Genomic DNA, 26516 nt, shown 5'->3' with positions numbered 1-26516 from the left:
GAGGGGCAGCAGCCTTTTCAGTAGTTGCAAGGGCAACAGTCTGGATGATTGACTGATCTGGCCTTGTAACAATAACCAAAACGGCCTTGCTGTGCTGGTACTGCGAACGGCTGAAAGCAAGGGGAAACTACAGCCGTAATTTTTCCCGAGGGCATGCAGCTTTACTGTATGATTACATGATGATGGCGTCCTCTTGGGTAAAATATTCCGTAGGTAAAATAGTCCCCCATTCGGATCTCCGGGCGGGGACTACTCAAGAGGATGTCGTTATCAGGAGAAAGAAAACTGGCGTTCTACGGATCGGAGCGTGGAATGTCAGATCCCTTAATCGGGCAGGTAGGTTAGAAAATTTAAAAAGGGAAATGGATAGGTTGAAGTTAGATATAGTGGGAATTAGTGAAGTTCGGTGGCAGGAGCAACAAGACTTCTGGTCAGGTGACTACAGGGTTATAAACACAAAATCAAATAGGGGTAATGCAGGAGTAGGTTTAATAATGAATAGGAAAATAGGAATGCGGGTAAGCTACTACAAACAGCATAGTGAACGCATTATTGTGGCCAAGATAGATACGAAGCCCACACCTACTACAGTAGTACAAGTTTATATGCCAACTAGCTCTGCAGATGACGAAGAAATTGAAGAAATGTATGATGAAATAAAAGAAATTATTCAGATTGTGAAGGGAGACGAAAATTTAATAGTCATGGGTGACTGGAATTCGAGTGTAGGAAAAGGGAGAGAAGGAAACATAGTAGGTGAATATGGATTGGGGGACAGAAATGAAAGAGGAAGCCGCCTGGTCGAAGTCTGCACAGAGCACAACATAATCATAGCTAACACTTGGTTTAAGAATCATGAAAGAAGGTTGTATACATGGCAGAACCCTGGAGATACTAAAAGGTATCAGATAGATTATATAATGGTAAGACAGAGATTTAGGAACCAGGTTTTAAATTGTAAGACATTTCCAGGGGCAGATGTGGACTCTGACCACAATCTATTGGTTATGACCTGTAGATTAAAACTGAAGAAACTGCAAAAAGGTGGGAATTTAAGGAGATGGGACCTGGATAAACTAAAAGAACCAGAGGTTGTACAGAGATTCAGGGAGAGCATAAGGGAGCAATTGACAGGAATGGGGGAATTAAATACAGTAGAAGAAGAATGGGTAGCTTTGAGGGATGAAGTAGTGACAGCAGCAGAGGATCAAGTAGGTAAAAAGACGAGGGCTAGTAGAAATCCTTGGGTAACAGAAGAAATATTGAATTTAATTGATGAAAGGAGAAAATATAAAAATGCAGTAAGTGAAACAGGCAAAAAGGAATACAAACGTCTCAAAAATGAGATCGACAGGAAGTGCAAAATGGCTAAGCAGGGATGGCTAGAGGACAAATGTAAGGATGTAGAGGCCTATCTCACTAGGGGTAAGATAGATACCGCCTACAGGAAAATTAAAGAGACCTTTGGAGATAAGAGAACGACTTGTATGAATATCAAGAGCTCAGATGGAAACCCAGTTCTAAGCAAAGAAGGGAAAGCAGAAAGGTGGAAGGAGTATATAGAGGGTCTATACAAGGGCGATGTTCTTGAGGACAATATTATGGAAATGGAAGAGGATGTAGATGAAGATGAAATGGGTGATATGATACTGCGTGAAGAGTTTGACAGAGCACTGAAAGACCTGAGTCGAAACAAGGCCCCCGGAGTAGACAATATTCCATTGGAACTACTGACGGCCGTGGGAGAGCCAGTCCTGACAAAACTCTACCATCTGGTGAGCAAGATGTATGAAACAGGCGAAATACCCTCAGACTTCAAGAAGAATATAATAATTCCAATCCCAAAGAAAGCAGGTGTTGACAGATGTGAAAATTACCGAACTATCAGCTTAATAAGTCACAGCTGCAAAATACTAACACGAATTCTTTACAGACGAATGGAAAAACTAGTAGAAGCCAACCTCGGGGAAGATCAGTTTGGATTCCGTAGAAACACTGGAACACGTGAGGCAATACTGACCTTACGACTTATCTTAGAAGAAAGATTAAGGAAAGGCAAACCTACGTTTCTAGCATTTGTAGACTTAGAGAAAGCTTTTGACATTGTTGACTGGAATACTCTCTTTCAAATTCTAAAGGTGGCAGGGGTAAAATACAGGGAGCGAAAGGCTATTTACAATTTGTACAGAAACCAGATGGCAGTTATAAGAGTGGAGGGGCATGAAAGGGAAGCAGTGGTTGGGAAGCGAGTAAGACAGGGTTGTAGCCTCTCCCCGATGTTGTTCAATCTGTATATTGAGCAAGCAGTAAAGGAAACAAAAGAAAAATTCGGAGTAGGTATTAAAATTCATGGAGAAGAAATAAAAACTTTGAGGTTCGCTGATGACATTGTAATTCTGTCAGAGACAGCAAAGGACTTGGAAGAGCAGTTGAATGGAATGGACAGTGTCTTGAAAGGAGGATATAAGATGAACATCAACAAAAGCAAAACAAGGATAATGGAATGTAGTCTAATTAAGTCGGGTGATGCTGAGGGAATTAGGTTAGGAAATGAGGCACTTAAAGTAGTAAAGGAGTGTTGCTATTTGGGGAGCAAAATAACTGATGATGGTCGAAGTAGAGAGGATATAAAATGTAGGCTGGCAATGGCAAGGAAAGCGTTTCTGAAGAAGAGAAATTTGTTAACATCCAGTATTGATTTAAGTGTCAGGAAGTCATTTCTGAAAGTATTTGTATGGAGTGTAGCCATGTATGGAAGTGAAACATGGACGATAAATAGTTTGGACAAGAAGAGAATAGAAGCTTTCGAAATGTGGTGCTACAGAAGAATGCTAAAGATTAGATGGGTAGATCACATAACTAATGAGGAAGTATTGAATAGGATTGGGGAGAAGAGAAGTTTGTGGCACAACTTGACCAGAAGAAGGGATCGGTTGGTAGGACATGTTCTGAGGCATCAAGGGATCACCAATTTAGTATTGGAGGGCAGCGTGGAGGGTAAAAATCGTAGAGGGAGACCAAGAGATGAATACACTAAGCAGATTCAGAAGGATGTAGGTTGCAGTAGGTACTGGGAGATGAAAAAGCTTGCACAGGATAGAGTAGCATGGAGAGCTGCATCAAACCAGTCTCAGGACTGAAGACCACAACAACAACAACAACTAACTCATTTCGATATGTAAGCTGGTCTCTATATTTTGTTTTTGTCTCTAATTTAGCCCAACTTTACAGAACGTAATATGAACTTAACCTTAACTGATCTGAATGCAGCCTGACTTTCTATTAAATGCACAACGGAGGTAAAACAATTATCTGGCCCTAATTAAAATTTCCACTTACTTCGCGTCTTGACAACATTATTGCAAATTTCTCGAAAGCAAAACAGCAAGCAGGCAGCGGCTATGTTAGATTGCTGTTTCTAAATACATATTCAAACAGTTGCATGTGGTAATGCGTAATGATAACCAGTGGGGTGAGGAGTTTAATTATTCTTATAAAATGATATGTGAAGACAACGGTTTTAGAATGAAATACACTCCTGGAAATGGAAAAAAGAACACGTTGACACCGGTGTGTCAGACCCACCATACTTGCTCCGGACACTGCGAGAGGGCTGTACAAGCAATGATCACACGCACGGCACAGCGGACACACCAGGAACCGCGGTGTTGGCCGTCGAATGGCGCTAGCTGCGCAGCATTTGTGCACCGCCGCCGTCAGTGTCAGCCAGTTTGCCGTGGCATACGGAGCTCCATCGCAGTCTTTAACACTGGTAGCATGCCGCGACAGCGTGGACGTGAACCGTATGTGCAGTTGACGGACTTTGAGCGAGGGCGTATAGTGGGCATGCGGGAGGCCGGGTGGACGTACCGCCGAATTGCTCAACACGTGGGGCGTGAGGTCTCCATAGTACATCGATGTTGTCGCCAGTGGTCGGCGGAAGGTGCACGTGCCCGTCGACCTGGGACCGGACCGCAGCGACGCACGGATGCACGCCAAGACCGTAGGATCCTACGTAGTGCCGTAGGGGACCGCACCGCCACTTCCCAGCAAATTAGGGACACTGTTGCTCCAGGGGTATCGGCGAGGACCATTCGCAACCGTCTCCATGAAGCTGGGCTACGGTCCCGCACACCGTTAGGCCGTCTTCCGCTCACGCCCCAACATCGTGCAGCCCGCCTCCAGTGGTGTCACGACAGGCGTGAATGGAGGGACGAATGGAGACGTGTCGTCTTCAGCGATGAGAGTCGCTTCTGCCTTGGTGCCAATGATGGTCGTATGCGTGTTTGGCGCCGTGCAGGTGAGCGCCACAATCAGGACTGCATACGACCGTGGCACACAGGGCCAACACCCGGCATCATGGTGTGGGGAGCGATCTCCTACACTGGCCGTACACCACTGGTGATCGTCGAGGGGACACTGAATAGTGCACGGTACATCCAAACCGTCATCGAACCCATCGTTCTACCATTCCTAGACCGGCAAGGGAACTTGCTGTTCCAACAGGACAATGCACGTCCGCATGTATCCCGTGCCACCCAACGTGCTCTAGAGGGTGGAAGTCAACTACCCTGGCCAGCAAGATCTCCGGATCTGTCCCCCATTGAGCATGTTTGGGACTGGATGAAGCGTCGTCTCACGCGGTCTGCACGTCCAGCACGAACGCTGGTCCAACTGAGGCGCCAGGTGGAAATGGCATGGCAAGCCGTTCCACAGGACTACATCCAGCATCTCTACGATCGTCTCCATGGGAGAATAGCAGCCTGCATTGCTGCGAAAGGTGGATATACACTGTACTAGTGCCGACATTGTGCATGCTCTGTTGCCTGTGTCTATGTGCCTGTGGTTCTGTCAGTGTGATCATGTGATGTATCTGACCCCAGGAATGTGTCAATAAAGTTTCCCCTTCCTGGGACAATGAATTCACGGTGTTCTTATTTCAATTTCCCGGAGTGTATATATATTCAAAAAGACTGAGTAATACTTCGTGTAATCTTTACAAATAATATTGATCTAAAGAATAGTATGCTTAAGAAAGTGAACAATGATGTTAAGAGCCCACAAAGTTAACAGAGAATTTCTATGAAAGTCAACCAGCTTAATATTTTAATAGGCAAATCAGTGACTCAGGGAAGTGGGGTTGACTTTCTTTCAGCTCTGAGCAAGTTAACTAACTGACAGTAATCAGTTCAAGCGGCAGTGCTGTAGTCTTGCCTCAAACTTCTCCTCTTGAAAAATAATCACATTATGCTAAATTTATATTGCTTTCATTTTTCAATGGACTCATGATGCTCATCCTTGCTGTCCTTTATTCATCTACTGTAACAGATACACACACAATTTCATACTGCGCTATTAAATACTTACATCTTCTACCATACTTAAACTAAGAATGAAATAGACTGCGCAGAGGCAAAGACTGTGCCACGACGAGACCAATGATTGTTTAACAATATCATAACTCGCTCTTTCTCTGACGCGCACGTCAATGACATACAAAAGTCAAATTGACATGACCACCTTACAGATATCATGTGGAAAATATTTGATGGTGTTAACTCCTTTTTTTTGGTATCGAAACTTTAGACTCTCGAAATTGGAGTAGCTATACCCACACAAAAGATATTTGCCTGAGATTTACTTTAAGAATTATTCCGTAATTTGAATAAACAACCGGCAGTCACTATCTTGTTAAACAGAATCTCGCTTTTCACAAAACCAGTTCTTAGCAGAAACTCTACTGCAAGAACTGTAAAGAATATCTGTTTGATGGTAATAACTGGAGACCCGAAATCTTTTTACTGTACAACTCTTCGTTGGTAACCAGCTTACTGCCGAAGACTGCGACAGGACGTGCTCAGCTGTAAACGACTTGTGTGAGGATTCTCAACACGGCACTCCAGACGGAAACGGCTGAGCAGGTGAAGTTGTAACGGTGGCGGGCGAGTGCCGGATCTTGATGGCTGCAATAACGGGCAACCGCGGGATGTGCCAGGCGCTAACGATCGCCCGAAATCTCCAACATCAACCCCCCCCCACTCACCCCTCCCCACCCCCCTCCGTTAGCGGCTTAAAAGCGTTCTGAATTATTGTATATCGTGAGCTGGATGGAACCGCGTCTGGAGTTCTTCACAGTTTATCTGTGACCTCGTAAATGCTACCCTTCCGACTAAAAGCTTCAAATGAGTATGCTAATTAAGCTAGCACGCTGCTTTCATCCTGATTAAGGTTATTGTCGTTCCGTAAGAGTCCAGTTTCACCCAGATGACGTGTTAAGAGCTTTGCCTGCCACGTCGCGTTTTTGCTAAGGTTGCAATTTACAGTTCGTTGCTGCAAAATGAGAGCTCTCAAGATTAGTTGCACCAGGCATAACGAATGGCTTGACAAGTACTCTGTCTGTTAGGTGCCTTCACCATATTTGTCACTGAAACAGTTTGCTTTTTAGCTCTGTCAACCCCGACGAGAGGGGGTAGAGCCAAAGGGCGAGGGGGTGGGAGGAGGGGCAATACCCGCTACCGAAGCCTCGAGGGGGACCATCGTCTCTCTAGGGTTCGGATCGAGGGTGCTCAGATCGCAAATCAGATTACTATTGTTTAATAAATTTTCTATCATACAATAAATAGAAGAACATTACCAAGTAACGGCATACCCAATCCAGCTCCTGCTTTTCACTTCAGTTCTTCCCTTTTATGATTCTTACAGGCCAGTTGCATACAATTCTATTTCATGTTTAATCTTGAATGTAAAACAGTTTCTTCAGACATCGAGCACTAAAACTACGTTGTCATAGAGTTGTTTTCATTTATTTATTTATTTTATTCGACCATCAGAGTTTGTACTCTATTTAGCTACTCGGATCACATATTTCCATAGAATAAATAACTGGCCAGGGATAATACATAAATGCATATTCACAGAACTGAAAGCTCAATCTTTCAATTTTTTTTCCACTACAAATGTTTAACAAATATAACGACAAGAAGATTACATGTATTGATGTTGTCAATTTACACTTCTTCTCAAACTTAATAAGAGACACAAATAAATTGTAAGTATGCTATTTAGGTTTTTATGTTGGTAACACCACGTAGCGCTCTGTATGAAAATCACTGACTGTGCTGTGTGCAATCTGTTGCTGGTTGGCACTGTTGGAATATTCGCTGTAGTAGTGTTGGTCAGTGGGATGTGAACAGCGTGTAGCGTTGTGCAGTTGGAGGTGAGTCTCCAGCAGTGGTGGATGAGGAGAGAGAAATGCCAAAGGTTTGAGAGGTCACGATAAGACAACGATCGGGACGTGTGTCCGGCAGAAAAAGGAAATTTGTAAAGATGGATGTCATGAATTGATAATGACTTTTGAACATTATTAAGGTAAATACGTTGTTTGTTCTCTGTCAACATCTTTCATTTGCTAACTATGCCTATCAGTAGTTAGTGCCTTCAGTAGTTAGAATCTTTTATTTAGCTGGCAGTATTGGCGCTCGCTGTATTGCAGTAGTTAGGGTAACGAAGATTTTGAGGTAAGTGGTTCAGGAAAGGTATAGGTTATTATTAGTCATTGCCATTCCTTTGTAGGGATTATTGAAAGCCAGATAACCTTACGCTAAAAATATTTTGTGTCAGTTTAGTGATGATCAGAATAAGTAACGAGAGAAACGTCTGAATGCTTTCAGTTTTGCTCAGCTATCTTTGTATCAAATAACGTAGAGGTCTATCAGCACAGTCATTCATAATTTTACAAAAGGGACGTTTCATGGAATTAAGATATAAGTCCTATGGATTTTTCCCTACAACCTTATGAAAATTGAAAATTACTTTTCGAATTTGGAACAAATAAATAACATGTGGTTTACATCAGCTTCTGACTCGGAAGCATCCTCACATGCAGGGGAATTGTAAATGTTGATCCTATAACAGTCTTTCAGGGAACGAAGCATGTTTAAAACGGAGTCGAAAGACGGTGGAAATCGTAGATCGGTCCAAATTCGTCCTTTTATACAACGGTTTCGTAGGAATTTGGGGCTGTGATGCCGCATAATATCCACCATTCGATTGTTGGGTCACTTTCCACATCTCATTGCATTCCAGTTTTCCGTAGCTCTTGACTTCAAGTAAGTGGTCTGTATACGGTAATTTCAAATCGAGAAAAGTTCCTGTAGATGCAGCTTACTTCGGTAAGACATCAGCTTCCCCGTTATAGCGGATGACAGCGTAGGAATACACCCACAGCAGAACCATGGTCTGCCCTCTTCTTTTTCAGAGTATATAGTACAATGCCACATCCAAATGTAATGGCTGTTGGTTTTATTTCATACTCCGTGTTGAATACTGAACACTCTAGGGGTCGGACACTGAGGAAAGTGCGTCAAAGGTGAAGATACAAACTTAATTGCTTCCAAAATAGCCACAGTCTCAGCCGTAAATAATGGAAATTGCGCTTTCTTTGAATGTTACTAGAAATCCTACCACAACATTACCCCAACTACTGTACACGGCAGTAGCTGTTAACGTCGCTATACTTTGGTAAGACTACCGAAAACATTAAAAAATAAGACACTTCCAATAGCATCACAATGCGATTTTGCACAATATATACAGAAAATATTTTGCATTGAAGACTAAACACAAAATGGAACATACAATACGTGATAAAAAGTATCCAGACACCTGGCTGAAAATGACTTACAAGATCGTTGCGCCCTCCATCGGTAATGCTCGAATTCAATATGGTGTTGGCCCACCCTCAGCTTTGATGACAGCTTTCATTTGAGTAGGCATACTTTCAATCAGGTGCTGGAAAGTTTCTTGGGGAATGGCAGCCCATTGTTCACAGAGTGCTGTACTGAGTAGAGGTGAGGTCTGGCATGAAATCGGCCTTCCAAAACATCCCAAAGGTGTTCTAAGGATTCACGTCTGTGCAGGCCAGTCCATTACAGGGATGTTATTGTCGTGTAACAACAGGCCATGCATTATGAACAGGTGCTCGATCGTGTTGAAAGATTCAATCGACATCCCCGAATTGCTCTTCAACAGTGAGAAGCAAGAAGGTGCTTAAAACATCAGTTTAGGCCTGTGTTGTGATAGTGCCACTCAAAACAACAAGGGGTGCAAGCTCCCTCCATAAAAAACGCGACCACACAATAACACCACCGCCTCCGAATTTTACTGTTGGCACTACACTCACTGGCAGATGACCTTCGCCGGGCATTCGCCATACCCACACCCTGCCATCGGATCGCCACATTGTGTACCGTGATTCGTCAATCCACACAACTTTTTCCACTGTTCAGTCGTCCAATGGTTACGCTCCTTACACCAAGCTAGGCGTCGTTTGGCATTTACTGGTGTGATACATGGCTTATGAGCAGCCGCTGAAGCATAAAATCCAAGTTTATTCACCTCCCGCCTAACTGTCATAGAACTTGCAGTGGATCCTGATGCAGTTTGGAATTTTTTGTGTTTATTTATGTTTGTGAAGCAGAGAGACAATTTTTCAATATAGAACCTTTTTGATCAGAAAACTAATAGCATTTGGTGTTATAAATTATCGCAACTTATTGTCCGCATCCAAAATCGAAGTCACAGTACAAGTCATTATTTTTACTTATTCGGATTTGTTATGAACTAAGTATGCTTTGTCTTTCTTTTTTTTAAAAAAAAAAAAGAAAAGGAAGAGGGCATTGCACCAGGCGCATCTCTGGAATTAATTGTAGCTCAGGAAATGCGACGCGCTTTCAAGACAGGAGAAGTGTCACAGTGTTTTCATTCTGCAACAGGTAAGCCAAAATTAACTAATAAAAAAAGGGATTATTGTATTTTTCTAGTGCCAGTTTATACGTTTAAAAGTTTAGTGATCAGGGTGTTGAGTTCAGACAGTATTCTCGCCATTACGAATTTTTAAACAGAGAGTGAAATAGATAGGAACATTCAAGTTTCTCGCAGTCACATTTCACGTCACACTCTCGCAGATGAGTTCTTTTGTTAAAAGTTACGAATTGTCATGATGAAAGTCTACGGAAGCGTACAGTTAGTTTACACTGCAAGTAAGGAAGGCTTTAATGAGTAACTAAAATCACACATTACATTTTATAATAGTTGCATGAAATACTGAGTTTTTTTGTTTTAAGCGTTTGGATAGGTAACCTGCAACAGGGTCGGGTGACAGTTTTAGCTGTTTATATACATATCATAGAGATATTTAATGTATTTTCTTCACTTCACAATATCAAAAGAATTAATCCATAAACCGAAAAAAAATATTTTCTTTTATTTCTCCCACCCTCTTTACATCTCTCTTCTGTTCCTTTCCATCTCTTACACTTCCGATGCACTTATGTCTATTACCTTTTTACTGTTAGAATGTAGCAATTCTGTTCTTTCTATAATGAACATTTTCGATTGTTTTGCATCCTTCATTCTCTAACCATACAGGCAAGATTTGGTGTAGTAAACTTCAGTTTCTTTTCCACCAAACCCTAACGAGTTGGGGCAGAGACGAGGTAATTCGAAGGGATTACCATTTCCGGCATTTGAAATCAAGTTAAACCTCTAGGAAAACCTACATCGTTGCAGGGGAACAGCAAAATACCAGGCACGTTGATAGTGGAACAAATGCAGTCTCATTAGGAAGTATTTAGGAAGGGATCTCCATTTCAAGAATTGACCTTACAACCAAGAGAAGTCTCTCGAATAATATAGGTCGTAATAGGAATTGGTGGCACATTTAAGTTGTATGTGGGACGATACTGAGAGTCTAATGCGAAGGCCTTATGTGAACAAGTGAATTTGGAAATTTCTGTAGTAGAGTGAATTCGATGACTTACATGGTATGTGTTTCAGAGTACTCACTGTCGTAATAATATATTCTACTTCATTCTCTATTTCTCGTTTCTATCGCTGTGGGAATGCTATGCCTCAGTTATAGCTTAAGCATATTTTCGCTTTCAGTTTCACTAATAAATTTTGTTGTGTTTCTGCCTTGCAATTTCATACTTGCACAGTTTCCTATGGGAAGTGGAACGCAAATTCTGCAATATGTTTCCAGTTTATACCCTGTATGCATGTCTCTCATTTTATAAAGAACAACACGCTTGACCAATGCTTGACATTAGCATTGACAAATACTTGTTCACAGAAAATTTTTCTTTCTCCAGATACCTTTATGGTTATTACTGTGGCAACGTCGCAGATTTGATGCCAAATCTCTCCTAAATGATATACTAATATATGATAACCGACCTAACTCCACCACTGCCGGTCCCAAGTCCGGGCCTCATTTCGCAACTGATGAGGAAGGAGGAGGGGGAGGAGTAACACCTCGTTAAAAACCTGGGTCCATCTGGCTCCGGATGGTAGCACCCTGTAAGGGCCCCTGCCTAGGGTTACTAGGTGAAACCTGGTCAACGGTGTCAAAGGCGGAAGACGAAGTTCAGATACCCAACGGCGTAGAGAGCGGAAGAACTACCTTCAGGACTCACAATCTTGGTTGTATATTTTGTGGTCTTTGGGCCACACCCAAAATAACTTTCATCAATCATGGAAGTGTGTGACGTAAACTATTTTACCCCAGGTGGACGATCCACCGTACGCCAGTACGTCAGCAGACATTCGGATTCTGGGGAGTCTGCAACATTGCACAAAGACAAGTCGGAGTGTCTTGGAATCTCATCCAAATTTCGACATAGGCAGTCAACGTACCTAGCAACTTTCAATGCAAACTCATTGTTGAAAACCGGAAAACTAAAACATCTAACAGATACGCTAAAGAACCACAACGTACTCATAACAGCCATTCAAGAAAGACGATACATGGATACAGATACCTTCGATTCCGAAGGTTTCAGGATATACAAAGGGAAAGTGGGACCGAGAGTAATGAAAAATGTACCACATCTTGGGACAGCCTTTATAATCAACAAACAAATCTTGAACTCAATAGTTGGCTTTGATTCCCAATCAGAAAGAATCTCAAGTCTTACATTCACAAGCACAAACAAAATATACACAATTATCATTGCACATGCCCCTATAAACGAGGATAACAGGAAAAACAAAGAAAAAGTGGAGGCCTTTCGGAATCATCTAGATGACATTATTCAGAAAATTCCAGATAAAAACATCATCATTCTTCTTGGGGATTTTAATGCACAGATTGGTAAAGAAAAAAGATATAAGAAAATAGTTGGAAACTATCCCGCACACAAGAGATCAAACAGAAATGGTGTGAGGCTAATAGAACTTTGCCAAGCACACAATTTAATTCTTAAATCCACAGCTTTCAAGAAACTGCCACGAAGACAAAAGACATGGGTATCCCCAACTCCTAGCCTTGGGGAATTACAACTTGATCATGTGGCAATCAAGAAGATTTCTAGCAAAGAAATCATGAACATTAGGGTACTCAGGGGTGCAAACTTGGAGTCAGACCATTACCTTTCTAAAATTAAGTTCAAAGTCATCCCAAACAGGAAACACAGCATGAAACAAATTAAGGGTCGGAAGTATAACACAGAAAAGATATTAAAATCAGGTAAATTCACAAAAGCAACAGAAACCATTCAGACACAAAGCTGGGGGGATATCAAGGAAAACCTCATTACTACGGCACCTAACAAAAAAAGTAAAAAGCATGCCTCGTGGTCGCTGGAATGTGATGCCCTCATTGAAACAAGAAAACAGGCACGGCAAAATTGGCAATAACAGAAAACAGAAGAAAGTAGACTGAACTTCATTTCAGTTAGAAAACTGGTATATAAAAATATAAAAAGGATTAAGAAGACACATGAAAACAAAACTCTCCTCCAAATTGATGAAGAATTAGCTAAAAACAACACAAGAAGCTTTTATAAAACTTTCAAACAAAGGTTATCAAGATACAAAGCACCCACCCTCCAATTTCGAGATGTAAACGGGACCACCGCTCACAACAACACGGAAAACTGCAAAATACTAGCAGGCTACTTTGAGAAACCCTTGAATTGTGAACCCATCCTTGAAAAATTTGAATCCATCCGAAACAACCGTCAGAAGCCGGATTCAGAACCACCGACGACTGAAGAACTACAGAAGGTCATTTCAGAACTTAAAAACAACAAGGCGTCCGGAGAAAATCAAATAGTGGCCGAACTATGGACAAAGGCTGACAAAAATGCAGTTACATCCCTAAAGTGTGTTCTCGATCAAATCTGGAAAGAAGAAGAGATCCCCGCAGAATGGAGAACAGCGCTCATCCACCCTATCCACAAGAAAGGTTTGAAGACAGACCCCAACAATTACAGACGAATATCACTGCTGGATATAACGTACAAGATTCTTTCTAAAGTCCTTTTGAACAGGGCAGAGCCGCAATTGGATCCGCAAATCGGGGAATACCAGGGAGGTTTTAGAAAGGGTAGATCATGTTCGGAACAAATACTAAACCTCAAAAACATTATGGCATACCAAAAATAAAGGGCAAAGACATACGTAATCTCCTTCATTGATTTCAGAAAAGCATATGATTCGATTGATAGAGAATCTCTGTTATCAGTCCTTGAAGAAATGGGTTTGGATAAGAAAACAACTAATATTATAAGAGCGACCCTTACAAATACGTATTCGAAAGTTAAATTTATGGGCGAACTATCAGAATCCTTTGAAATAAAAACGGGAGTGCGACAAGGCGACGGGCTCTCACCGTTGCTGTTCAATTGTGCGCTTGAGAAAGTAGTTAGAGAATGGAACACAAATATTAAGAGTGGTATAAGACTGGGTTGCAAAAAGAAGAACCTTAAAGTAAATTGGATTGCTTTTGCAGATGATATGGTCCTGTTTGCTGAAACAATGGAAGAAACACGGGAGCAAATCCTTGAACTAAAGAGACAAGCAGCTAAAATTGGTCTTCACTTCGCCTTTGAAAAAACTAAGATATTGACAAACATCAAGCACTCATGTAAATACCGCAAAGTTCAAGAACAGAAGATTGAAATAGTAAAAGAATTCAAATATCTCGGAGAATGGATTAGTTGGAATGCTGGGGAAAGCAAAGCAATGGAATCCAGAAAAAATAAACTTGAATTGGCCTTCCAACTAACAAAAAATACATACAACAAAAAATACCTTTCATGGGGGTCCAAAATTATACATTACAAGACAGTGATTAAGCCAGAAGCACTGTATGTAGCAGAAACACTTAACATGAATTTCAAAGGCAAAATGGAGAAACCTGAACCAAAGGAAAGAAAAATTTTAAGAAAAATCATAGGGCCAAAATTTCAAGACAATAAGATTATATAAATCAAAAATGAAACTGTCTACAAGAAAATTGAAAAACTTCCAGATTCTATGCGAAAAAGGAGAATAAATTTTTATGGTCATCTTCTCAGAATGAATTCCAACGGATTAACAAAACAAATCTTTGACTTCTTCCGTAACCGAAAAACGAAGCCCAACTGGTTTAAAGAAACTGAGAAAGACCTAGTGGAATTACAGATTTCAGAAAATTCACTTATTGATCGAACTGCTAAATTAAATACTAAAGATGAAAACATAAGGTTCCAAGACAAAACCACACAAAAGTCCAAACCCTTCATCTCGGAAGAAGAGAGGAGAAGAAGATCAGAATGAATGAAGAAATACTGGGCCCTTAGAAAAGAACAACGCACAAAGAAATGATTGATCCAGCGTACCCCAAAGAGGGTGAAACGCAACAAGAAGATAACCGACCTTCCCATCGTTTTAAATAATGTTCTGAGTATGCAGCTTTACTGTATGATTAAATGATGATGGCGTTGTCTTGGGTAAAATATTCCGGAGGTAAAATAGTCCCCCATTCGGATCTCCGGGCGGGGACTACTCAAGAGGACGTCGTTATCAGGAGAAAGAAAACTGGCATTCTACGGATCGGAGCGTGGAATGTCAGATCCCTTAATCGGGCAGGTAGGTTAGAAAATTTAAAAAGGAAATGGATAGGTTAAAGTTAGATATAGTGGGAATTAGTGAAGTTCGGTGGCAGGAGGAACAAGACTTTTGGTCAGATGATTACAGGGTTATAAATACAAAATCAAATAGGGGTAATGCAGGAGTAGGTTTAATAATGAATAAAAAAAATAGGAGTGCGGGTTAGCTACTACAAACAGCATAGTGAACGCATTATTGTGGCCAAGATAGACACAAAGCCCATGCCTACTACAGTAGTACAAGTTTATATGCCAACTAGCTCTGCAGATGATGAAGAAATTGATGAAATGTACGACGAGATAAAAGAAATTATTCAGGTAGTGAAGGGAGACGAAAATTTAATAGCCATGGGCGACTGGAATTCGTCAGTAGGAAAAGGGAGAGAAGGAAACATAGTAGGTGAATATGGATTGGGGGGAAGAAATGAAAGAGGAAGCCGCCTGGTAGAATTTTGCACAGAGCATAACTTAATCACAGCTAACACTTGGTTCAAGAATCATGAAAGAAGGTTGTATACCTGGAAGAATCCTGGAGATACTAAAAGGTATCAGATAGATTACATAATGGTAAGACAGAGATTTAGAAACCAGGTTTTAAATTGTAAGACATTTCCAGGGGCAGATGTGGATTCTGACCACAATCTATTGGTTATGAACTGCAGATTGAAACTGAAGAAACTGCAAAAAGGCGGGAATTTAAGGAGATGGCACCTGGATAAACTGAAAGAACCAGAGGTTGTACAGAGATTCAGGGAGAGCATAAGGGAACAATTGAGAGGAATGGGGGAAAGAAATACAGTAGAAGAAGAATGGGTAGCTCTGAGGGATGAAGTAGTGAAGGCAGCAGAGGATCAAGTAGGTAAAAAGACGAGGGCTAATAGAAATCCTTGGGTAACAGAAGAAATATTGAATTTAATTGATGAAAGGAGAAAAAATAAAAATGCAGTAAATGAAGCAGGCAAAAAGGAATACAAACGTCTCAAAAATGAGATCGACAGGAAGTGCAAAATGGCTAAGCAGACATGGCTAGAGGACAAATGTAAGGATGTAGAGACTTGTCTCACTAGGGGTAAGATAGATACTGTCTACAGGAAAATTAAAGAGACCTTTGGAGAGAAGAGAACCACTTGTATGAATATCAAGAGCTCAGATGGCATCCCAGTTCTAAGCAAAGAAGGGAAGGCAGAAAGGTGGAAGGAGTATATAGAGGGTTTATACAAGGGCGATGTCCTTGAGGACAATATTATGGAAATGGAAGAGGATGTAGATGAAGATGAAATGGGAGATAAGATACTGCGTGAAGAGTTTGACAGAGCACTGAAAGACCTGAGTCGAAACAAGGCCCCGGGAGTAGACAACATTCCATCAGAACTACTGATGGCCTTGGGAGAGCCAGTCCTGACAAAACACTACCATCTGGTGAGCAAGAAGTATGAGACAGGCGAAATACCCTCAGACTTCAAGAAGAATATAATAATTCCAATCCCAAAGAAAGCAGGTGTTGACAGATGTGAAAATTACCGAACTATCAGTTTAATAAGTCACAGCTGCAAAATACTAACACGAATTCTTTACAGACGAATGGAAAAATTGGTAGAAGCCGACCTCGGGGAAGATCAGTTTGGATTCCGTAGAAATATTGGAACACGTGAGACAATACTGACGTTACGACTTATCTTAGAAGAAAGATTAAGAAAAGGCAAATCTACGTTTCTAGCATTTGTAGACTTAGAGAAAGCTTTTGACAACGTTAACTGGAATACTCTCTTTCAAATTCTGAAGGTGGCAGGGGTAAAATACAGGGAGCGAAAGGCTATTTACAATTTGTACAGAAACCAGATGGCAGTTATAAGAGTCGAGGGGCATGAAAGGGAAGCAGTGGTTGGGAAAGGAGTGAGACAGGGTTGTAGCCTCTCCCCGATGTTATTCAATCTGTATATTGAGCAAGCAGTAAAGGAAACAAAGGAAAAATTCGGAGTAGGTATTAAAATTCATGGACAAGAAGTAAAAACTTTGAGGTTCGCCGATGACATTGTAATTCTGTCAGAGACAGCAAAGGACTTGGAAGAGCAGTTGAACGGAATGGACAGTGTCTTGAAAGGAGGATATAAGATGAACATCAACAAAAGCAAAACGAGGATAATGGAATGTAGTCAAATTAAATCGGGTGATGCTGAGGGGATTAGATTAGGATATGAGACACTTCAAAGTAGTAAAGGAGTTTTGCTATTTAGGGAGTAAAATAACTGATGATGGTCGAAGTAGAGAGGATATAAAATGTAGGCTGGCAATGGCAAGGAAAGCGTTTCTCAAGAAGAGAAATTTGTTAACATCGAGTATAGATTTAAGTGTCAGGAAGTCGTTTCTGAAAGTATTTGTATGGAGTGTAGCCATGTATGGAAGTGAAACATGGACGATAACCAGTTTGGACAAGAAGAGAATAGAAGCTTTCGAAATGTGCTGCTACAGAAGAATGCTGAAGATAAGGTTGGTAGATCACGTAACTAATGAGGAGATATTGAATAGGATTGGGGAGAAGAGAAGTTTGTGGCACAACTTGACTAGAAGAAGGGATCGGTTGGTAGGACATGTTTTGAGGCATCAAGGGATCACAAATTTAGCTTTGGAGGGCAGCGTGGAGGGTAAAAATCGTAGAGGGAGACCAAGAGATCAATACACTAAGGAGATTCAGAAGGATGTAGGTTGCAGTAGGTACTGGGAGATGAAGAAGCTTGCACAGGATAGAGTAGCATGGAGAGCTGCATCAAACCAGTCTCAGGACTGAAGACCACAACAACAACAACATGCCTCTAATTACACACTTACTCGTAAATGAAAATGCTGTGACCGAATAATGGCAACATTGCACCTAAATTTGTATGAAATGTATGTAGTGAATTCGTCAGGTAAAGCCTGATCATGAATGATGTATCAGAAAATAGTTACACCATATTCGCAGTGAAATCATCTGAGTCAGAAAATTATAGGGACTTTTGAAGGGAATGTGGATGAATCGTCTTAATTCGTCTCATATGCTTCAAAGACATTTTATTTACATTATTATAATATAATCTTCTGTTTGGAGTACTAAGTACTTTGCTTTTATATCGGCTTTCTAGATAGTCTGGTTGCTCATTTACAAGCTACATGTTTTGTAAGCAACTGCATCTGACAGTCTCAAATACTGCTTCAATCTTACTTGGATATAAGTGAAATATACTACTACCGTACATGCAAATATAAACTACTGGCCAGAAGTAAATTAAGCAAACACTGAACCAAACAAGTAATTGGCAACCATTAATTTAATTTATGTAATAGCTGTAGCAAACCCTGATGCAAAACCTTATTTAATTTAAAAACTTTATCAAATAAATGTAACTGTTAATTCATTAGCAAGGATAAATTAGCATAGTAGATGTGTTCCTCCAGTGTGATTGAAACTACATGCTGATTGTTGATTTACCTATTACTAAATTACCCTACATGCATGGCAGTATTACAGACATTACTTGTCTGATTTTTTTGTATCCTGTGTATCGCCATTAAAAACAACTTCAGTCGCAGTATACAGGTTACAGCGTCGGCGAGGAAGGCAGGTGATAGAGTAAAGAAAAACAAATTCGTCAAATGTTAATAAGGACTGATGACAAATGCATTAAGATATCTGAAAGTATGATGTGCCATCAAAGATCGTTTACATGGAGTGGTAAGGAAAAGAACGAAAGAAAGAAAAAACCCAGCTCATGCCAGCGCAGTGACAGAGATAATTTCAGAGACCTGGAGAGACGCATTATTGACTTGAATGCGACTGACAGTTTGTTTTGCATTCGTTTTCTCTTACCACGAACCTCTTTTTTCTCGTGGAATCCTTGACACAATTTAGATTGAGGGCTTTTATGATACACGGCTCTTCCACTCTTGTCCGTTACGTCTTTTCCTGTAACTGCGGCATCTCGGCACCCAACCAGAGAACGATTCTATAATTTCAACGCAATAAGTAGCGCATCAGGTTACATTGATTCGTCAGAGAGAAACTTGTGTAATATAGGATGTCACGAAAAGAGTTTTCATTGCATTAGTGAATCAAATCGTTTTCTCGGCTAACTGAATCGAAGGCATATCAAACAGTAAAATAAAGCACTCGTCTTCTCATTATGATGACGAGGTGTGTCGTGGTACAGAATCCACAAGCGACAAGCAAATAACATAATCTCCCTAAGGTGTTTCTCGAACCACTCTGACAAATTCGGTAATGAAGGGATGGTGCATTGTCTTCTTGGATATGAAGTTCGCCTGTTGGGTAGTGTAGGTGACCAAACGTACATACGTTATTTGATAGTGGGCAGTTATATTGCTGAGGGACTTTGTCAGACGATCAGGGTCCTATGTTATGATTTACATCTACATCTATATATATATGATTACTCTCCGATTCAGTATTAAGTGCGTGGCAGTGTTCACTGAATCACCTTTAGGCTATTTCTGTACCGTTACACTCTCCAACAGGGCAATGACAAAACTAACACTTAAATCTTTCCATGGGAGCTCTAGTTTCTCTTATTTTGTTATGATGATCATTTCTATCCATGTAGGTTGACTCGAACAAAATATTTTCTACACTGAGAAGAAAGTTGGTGACTGAAATTTCATGATGGGGTCCTGCGGCAGCGAAACATGCCTTCGTTTTAATGTCTGCCTTCCGAATTCTTGTATCATATCCGAGGCACTCACTCCCTTACTTCGTGACAACGGAAAACAAGCTGTCCCTCTTTGGACCTTTCTGATGTCCTCTGTCAGTCCTCTCTGACTTGGATGTCACACCGCACAGCAATATACCTGAGGATGGCAGACAAACGTAGTGTAACGGTCTCTTTAGTAGACCTAATACATTTCCCAAACGTTCTACCTACAAACTGCAGTCTTTGGTTTGCTTCCCCCACAAAATTATTTATGTGATCGATCCAGTTTAAGTTATTTGTAATTGTAATCCATAAGTATTTAGTTGAGTTCAAGGCGTTTAGGTTTGTGCGATTTATGTAGTAACCGAAATATAACGGAATCAGTTTGAGATTCCCTGTCGAAACCACTCATTACTTCTTGAGGATAAAGAGCTAGTCGTGATTCACAAGAACAATATTTTCTGAATGCGTGTTGGCTATTTGTCAATGAACTGTTTTCTCCTAAGTAATTCATAACGTTCGAGCACAGTATATGCTCCAGGATCCTACAGCAAATCGACGTTAGTGATATGGGTCTGTAATTCAACGGATTACTCCTATTCCCTTTCTTGAGTATTGATGTGACTTGTACAACTTTCCAGTCTTCGGATATGGATCTTTCTACGAGCGAAATGTTGTACGTGATTTGCTAAGTACGGAGCAATTGTATCAGCATACTCTGAAAGGGGCATGACTGGTTTACACTCTGGACTGGACTGCGTTCCACTCCTCACAGGAAACTGTGCACGTATGAAATTGCAAGGCAGAAACAGAACTAAATTTATTAGTGAAACTGAAAGCGAAAATATGCTTAAGCAGAGCATTCCCACAGCGACAGAAACGATAAATAGAGAATGAAATAGAGGAATATATTAGGAGGACAGTGAGTACACTGAAACACATACCATGTAAGTCATCGACTTCACTCTACTACAGATATTTCGAAATTCACTTGCTCACATTAGGCCTTCGCATTAGACTCTCAGTATAGTCCAGCATACAACTTAAATATACCACAAATCCCTATTACGACCTACATTGTTCGAGAGACTTCTCTTGGTTGTAAGATCAATTGTGAAAATGGAGATCCCTTCCTAAACACTTCCTAATGACAATGCATTTGACCGGAGGATATTTTCTTCTAACTTATACATGTTGGCAGTTGATCTTGATTCGAATTCTGGAGTATTTACTTTGTCTTCTTTTGCGAAGGAATTTCGAAAAACCACGTTTAGTAACTCAGCTTTAGGGGCACTGTCATCAATAACATACCCACTATTATCGGGCAGAGAAGGTATTGAATGAGTCTGGCCACTAGTATTATTTGCATTAGACCAGAATCTCTTTGGTTTTTCTACCAGATTTCGAGACAGAGCGTCACTGTGGAAACTACTAAAAGCTCTCTCACTGAAGTTCGAAATAAATTTCGAGCTTCCTTAAAACTTCATAAAGCTTTGGGATTTTACATTCTTTTAAATATGGCATGCTTTTCTGTTGGTTCTCCAATAATGGCTGAGATGCTTTGTGTACCAAGGGGAATCAATACCATTTCTAATTAATTTATTTGATATTTGTCTTCCAATTGCCGTCGATAATATTTCTCTAAATGTAAACCACATCTGGTCTACGTTTACATAGTCATATTGGAGGGAGTGGAGACTGCCTCTTAGGATGGAGTCAAACGAATTTTTATCTGCTTTTTTAAGTAGATGTACATTGCATTTAATTTTGATGGGGTAGTTACGGTATTCTACATCTACACCTACATCTGCATTTACACTCCGCAAGCCACCCAACGGTGTGTGGCGGAGGGCACTTTACGTGCCACTCTCATTACCTCCCTTTCCTGTTCCAGTCGCGTATTGTTCACGGGAAGAACGACTGCCGGAAAGCCTCCGTGCGCGCTCGAATCTCTCTAATTTTACATTCGTGATCTCCTCGCGAGGTATAAGTAGGGGGAAGCAATATATTCGGTACCTCATCCAGAAAAGGAACCTCTCGAAACCTGGACAGCAAGCTACACCGCGATACAGAGCGCCTCTCTTGCAGATTCTGCCACTTCAGTTTTCTAAACATTTCCATAACGCTATCACGCTTACCAAATAACCCTGTGACGAAACCCGCCGCTCTTCTTTGGATCTTCTCTATCTCCTCCATCAACCCGACCTGGTACGGATCCCACACTGATGAGCAATACTCAAGAATAGGTCGAACGAGTGTTTTGTAAGCCACCTCCTTTGTTGATGAACTACATTTTCTAAGGACTCTCCCAATTAATCTGAACCTGGCACCCACCTTACCAACAATTAATTTTATGTGATCAGTCCACTTCAGATGGTTCCGCACGCATACTCCCAGATATTTTACAGAAGTAACTGCTACCATTGTTTGTTCCGCTATCATATAATCATACAATAAAGGATCCTTCTTTCTATGTATTCGCAGTACATTACATTTGTCTATGTTAAGGGTGTTTCTCTACAGCAACTTTGTGGTCACTAATCGCTGTACCTGTCATCATGTTCCTTATCTCGTCAGGAATGTTTGTTGGTAAGAGGTCAAGTATGTTGTGATGACCATTTACTCAACTTAGCTCCTGAACTAATTGTTCCAAATAATTTTCTGAGAAGGCATTCAGCGCCATTTTGGACAACTTTTTATGCCTACAAAGGATTGTCTAACATGCCTACCACGTATTTTCACTAACATATCGAAGGTACATTGAAATCACCACCAACTACAATTGTACACCACTGGCCATTAAAATTGCTACACCAAGAAGAAATGCAGATGATAAACGGGTATTCATTGGACAAATATATTTCACTAGAACTGACATGTGTTTACGTTTTCACGCAATTTGGGTGCACGGATCCTGAGAAATCAGTACCCTGAACAACCACCTCTGGCCGTAATAACGGCCTTGGTACGCCTGGGCATTGAGTCAAACAGAGCTAGGATGGCGTGTACAGGTACAGCTGCCCATGCAGCTTCAACACATACCACAGTTCATCAAGAGCAGTGACTGGCGTATTGCGACGAGCCAGTTGCTCGGCCATCATTGACCAGTCGTTTTCAATTGGTGAGAGATCTGGAGAATGTGCTGCCCAGGGCAGCAGTCGATCATTTTCTGTATCCAGCAAAGCCGGTACAGGACCGGCAACATGCAGTCGTGCATTATCCTGCTGAAATGTAGGGTTTCGCAGGGATCATATGAATGCTAGAGCCACGGGTCGTAACACATCTGAAATGTAACGTCCACTGTTCAAAGTGCCGTCAATGCGAACAAGAAGTGACCGAGACGTGTAACTAATGGCATCTCATACCATCACGCCAGGTGATAGGCCAGTATGGCGAAGACGAATACACGCTTCCAATGTGCGTTCACCGCGATGTCGCCAAACACGGACGCGACCATCATGGTGTTGTAAACAGAATCTGGAATTTTGCCATTCGTGCACCCAGGTTCGTCACTGAGTACACCATCGCAGGCGCTCCTGTCTGTGATGCTGCGTCAAGGGTAACCGCAGCCACGGTCTCCGAGCTGATAGTCCATGCTGCTGCAAACGTCGTCGAACTGTTCGTGCAGATGGTTGTTGTCTTGCAAACGTCCCCATCTGTTGACTCGGATCATTTGCATATCACAGCATCTACTTCCTGTCGGTTAAATTTCGCGTCTATAGCACATCATCTTCGTGGTGTAGCAATTTTAATGGCCAGTCATGTATGAGTCGGGTACCTATTCGAAATGACATGCAAGTTTTCTTTGAACTGTTCAGTAACTGTATCATCTCAAACGGGGGATCGGCAAATGGAACCAATTATTAATTTATTTTGGTTGTAAATTATAACTTCTACCCATAGTAACTCACAAAAACAAATACTTCAATTTCATAAAAAGGTAAACTACTTCTGACATGAATAAACAGCGCACAACCAGCTTTATTTACACTATCATTTATGAACACGGTTAGGTCCTTTGCAAAAATTTCATCGGAACTCATTTCCGGTTTTAGTTAGCTTGCTGTACCTATAACGACTTGGGATTCAGTGCTTCCTGATCGCACTTAGAGCTGTGGTTATTTTCCAACACAACTACGACAATTTATAACTACAATATTTATAGTTCCAATGTCTTTCCTCTTCCAGTATTCGTCCTGCTCCCTCTGACACTGAAGCCTTTTCTGCACTTTTCCGAGACCCTCTAACCTAAAAGACCACACGGTCGCAGAACGGTTTGAGCCTCTGATTCAGACCTTTCACTCGGTTTTGTACCAAAGGACCACGGTAGGTTCCGTGGACGATGCTACAGATGGTGAGCTCCAACTTCATCTCACAAGCAAGACTGGCAGGCCGTACTGCTTCTTCCAGCCAGCCAAAACCAGAGAGCAGCAACCACTTTTGTGACTTTTACGACTTCCTCACCGGAGCGAACTGTATACTTTCATCTGTGTGCTTTGACTGTTTAGTTTCTTGAGTTTCTGCGTGTTTATTTTTATATCTAATAGTCACAGTTCTCGTATTTCCGTTTGTGTCGCAAAGTAAACCGATTTCGTGACATATTACAAGTTACAAATCGGGGGCGAATTATTTAGTCAGAGCGCTTCGGTAGTTCGGTTTTTGAATCTCTGCATGTTAATCTTACTTATGAGACACTGTAATTTCCGCTTCACGTGTCAACAGTCTGTTTGTCTGAGTAGCGTAACTTTCTACTGCTTTTAGTGTGGTTGGGAAGTGTGACTGTCGGGTGCGGCTGCAAACCTAACTCGTGACACATCGTTCTCAGCGCCAGCTGTGATGGCTTCGGTTACACAGCTTGAAGCTGCAGCGAATCGGTACCACTGTTTTGGGCCGGCCGTTCGAATCCAACGAAAGTTCAGCACGTCTGAGTCCACCGATTAGCCCGCACCAGTGACCTGCCCAGTTACTTCTTGTACTGAGGTTCACCCCTCACCCGTGGTCCAGTGGGAGGTCGTCTCGGGGAGTGGCAGGCGGCGAAAGTCTTCCTATTGGGCCGCACATGAGGAAACCTCTCATCCGGAAAGAACCAGGCAATCACAGAGAATGGGATTATTGGTGGTTGGGAGCTACAATGTTAGGCGCATTATGGGGCCCCTAGGGGCATGGCTGCCAAGAAGGGGAAGAAAGCCAATGTGCACTCCGTGGAGGCTCACGTTAGCAAGACTAATGTGTACAGCTTTGGATCCGAAGAGATTCTCTCTAGTTTCGAGCGGCCAACAGAAGAGGTAAAGACTGCCGGTCTCGAATGTGAGTTCAACGCAGAGCTCACAATCTGCCGCATAGTCGACAGGATCGATTGAGTCCTGTGGTAAAGAGCCGGGTGGAGGGTCTGAATCAGAGGTTCAGACGGTTCTGCTGTAGCGTCGGCTGCAGATTCCTCGATTTGCGCCAAAGTGTGGTTGGGTTTAGGGTTCCACTGAATAGGTAATACGTCAGGTGTCCAATATACGCACAGGCGGCTACACGGGTAGCAGGGCCCTTGTGGCGTGGACTGGTCGGTTTTTAAGGTTAGAGGGTCTCGGGAAAACACAAGAAGGGCTTCAGTACAGCCCTTACACAGGAAGAACGTACATACAGGAACCATCGGTATAACAGATGTAAATTGTCGTAGCTGTGCTGAGAAAGCACCAAAGCTCCAAGCGCTAACAGAAAGCACTGATGCTCAAATCGTTATAGACACTGAAAACTGGATAAAGTCGGAGATAAGCTGAGCTGAAATTTTTGTGAAGAGCGAAACGGTTTTTTCAAAAAGATAGGATAAACACAGTTGGCGGTGGCGTGTTTGTTGGGCACGGTGAGAACCTGGGATGTATTTGACGATCTGTAGACCACTTTAGCAGGGTTTAACTGTCAGTTCAATATGACGATCTGTACACATATTTTTGCCATCAGAGGCTCATCTGCAGAAAAAAGTGGCGGACAGTGCTCGCACACTGGCAGCATCAGTAACTTGGCGGGCAAATTCAGTAAGATTTAGTCAGAATACACCATTCATTCACAAGACGTCCTTTGTGCTGGGGCATAGGAGCCTCTACAAACTGGTTTGAACACGATGGAGGCAAGGTATCTACGGACAGTTCTCAGAATGCAGGTGTTCAAAGACAATTTGAGGCAGACAACCCAACTCTGGCGGGATGCTGTCCCCAAAATGGTTCAAATGGCTCTGAGCACTACGCAACTTAACTTCTGAGGTCATCAGTCACCTATAACTTAGAACTACTTAAACCTACCTAACCTAAGGACATCACACACATCCATGCCCGAGGCAGGATTCGAACCTGCGACCGTAGCAGCAGCGCGGTTTCGGACTGTAGCGCCTAGAACCACACGGCCACTCTGGCCGGCATGCTGTGCCCCATCCACCATTGTGATATTGGGGCATCTCTAAATCAGTAGCTGTAAGACAGCGAAAATTCCAGCCATTTTTCTCTTCTGTAGGACAGTGCTTCGAATTCTGTTTGAGTAATTGTTCTGATTTCTGCTGTCTGTGCTTAGACAGTGCTCTCTTTCCAAACAACAAGAATGCTTTTATGATTAACGGCTATTTCGAGAACGTGCACAGACATGAAGAAGGCTGTTAGCGGTAAGATCGTTTACCGTTTCTGACTCGTATGTTGAAAGCAGGATGTCACGATTTTCGGGAAGGGAACACGTTATACCTCGTTAGGACTATCTAGAAGAATGCTGTCGGTGTTATTCTGGGCTATTTTCAAAAACAGGCCCTGTTACGACAAGAATATCCACGAAGATAAGCAGAGATATCACCTATTTCCAGGTAGAGGAGGGGGGTGGTGAGGGTAGGAGAGGAGGGAGAAGAATGTGGAGGCGAGAGGGGGGGGGG

The sequence above is a fragment of the Schistocerca serialis genome, chromosome 7, assembly GCF_023864345.2.
Source record: "Schistocerca serialis cubense isolate TAMUIC-IGC-003099 chromosome 7, iqSchSeri2.2, whole genome shotgun sequence".
NCBI lineage: Eukaryota > Metazoa > Arthropoda > Insecta > Orthoptera > Acrididae > Schistocerca > Schistocerca serialis.
This window is presented reverse-complemented; position numbering follows the sequence as displayed.